The following is a 1,831-nucleotide window of genomic DNA, read 5'->3' as shown; positions in this document are numbered from 1 at the left end:
GCTATTTAAAAGCGGGCCCACGGATGTTTTTATATAAAAACAAAAACAAAAACAAAAACAAAATACGATTTCCATTTCGCTCCCGACTCTCTCTCTCTCTCCCGACTCTCAGCTTCTTCCTACCCCCGACTCTCTCTCTCTCTCTCTCTCTCTCTCTCTCGCGAGCTGCCATTAATTTTAGGGCTTAGACGAAGATCTGAAATAGGTATGAGTCTAGATTTCATCAATTTCAACCTTAGTGATTTCCTAATTAGGGATTTATAATGTTGAAACCCTACTTCAATGTTGAAACCCTAATTAGGGATTTTTCTATGTCCGGAAGTATTTCAAATCCTTGAGGGATTTATAACTGTACCTCCGTTGTTAATGGATTTATACACTTCTTCCTGTTCCAATAGATGATATTTCTGTCTACCTTCTGATGCTTGTTTAGACAGTATGCTTTTTGTTCTTCTCCTTTTTTGTTTTCTAGGGTTTGATGGATTTTTTATGGATCTGTAATGGCAGCAGGTGGAGTTGTGGTGATGGTGATGCCAAATGGAGAGGGTGAAAGCAGAGGTTTTGATGGGGTCGGCAGTTGTGTGCCGCAGAGTTGTGGCAGCTGGTTGAAGATGTGGTGATGGTGATTTGCTGTTGAATCTCAGTGTGCTCGAAGATGAGTAGGGTATGGGTAGATTGGGTTGTGGTGGATTGTTCCTCTTTCCTTTTCTTTTTCTTCTTTTAAGGAAAAAAAATAATAATAAAAAATTTCCTCCTATATTTCATGCATGCTAACTGTTTGATGAAATGGCTCAACAAGGAATGTTTCATGTTGTTATTTTATTAACTGGATAAGGAGTGTCATAGTTGCTTACAGTGTAGATGCTTGGCATTGCATGTGTATGTTCTTTTACTGATTTTCATTTATACTTTATTATGTTCTGTTCAGGTTCAACACCTCTGTATCCCCTGCCCATGTAGATGATGATGAAGAATCCATCTTTCGTTAGACGTGTTTCTTTCAGGGTAGAGGTCAGTAGCATGAATAATGTTTGATGGTATCCACAATTACATCAATTCCAAAAAGAGCTCAAGCTAAGCTTATCTTATGTTTTGTCAAACTGGTTCTCATGTGACTACAAGGCTTATAGACGATAACTAAAACTTTGGGAAGTCATCATTGTAATATTACAGGTATTGCTATTTCTTGCTCCCAAGCAAGTTGTTAATTTTAATGTTTTTTTCCTCACTTCAAGTGCTTCAAATGTGAGGAAATCGTTTCTTTAAATCTGAAGCATTTTCAATGTCCTTCAGCTATATTAGTTGTTTGCATAAGAATTACCATGATATGTTTTTCAATGTCTTTTAGCTATATTAGTGGTAAGCAAGAAATGTATTGTGAATGAGATTGACGTGTATTGGATGTTTTATTATGACAACTTGGGGTTGGCTTCAATGAGAGTTTTATAATGTAGGCATTATTTTGACTAGCTTTCAAATAACTCTCTCCTCCGCAACCATGTAAATTTGAATGGGAAAAAGGATTCCATTTTCATTCACCCAAGTAACATCCCAATCTGATTCATGCCTTTGAACATGATTTGTATTTGAGAGTAGAAATGGTCGGGTTAGACTCTACCCAAGCCCTACCCATTTCCTGAACGAGCTAAGAATTTTGGCCCAATCCTGACCCATAACCCATACACTGGTCCATCCCAACCCTCTCAAAATTCACCAAATTCAATCTTGATCTGAGCACAAATTTTGATTTGATTGGACCCAACCTGATAAAGACTACAACCCGGGGGGTTGTGGTTGGTTGCACCAAATGTTGTGGAATTTTATGTATTTG

General features: G+C 37.7%; 1 long non-coding RNA gene across 1 annotated transcript; it reads left to right on the top strand.

Annotated features, from left to right (window-relative positions):
• The first annotated feature begins 310 nt into the window (after window positions 1–310).
• LOC131227242 (uncharacterized) lies at window positions 311–1,538 on the top strand. Its single transcript, XR_009162130.1, has 2 exons — window positions 311–664; window positions 929–1,538. It is a non-coding gene; the product is annotated as an uncharacterized LOC131227242 (long non-coding RNA).
• The last annotated feature ends 293 nt before the right edge of the window (window positions 1,539–1,831 follow it).

Source organism: Magnolia sinica, chromosome 15 (assembly GCF_029962835.1).
Source record: "Magnolia sinica isolate HGM2019 chromosome 15, MsV1, whole genome shotgun sequence".
Lineage (NCBI taxonomy): Eukaryota > Viridiplantae > Streptophyta > Magnoliopsida > Magnoliales > Magnoliaceae > Magnolia > Magnolia sinica.
This window is presented reverse-complemented; position numbering and strand designations above follow the sequence as displayed.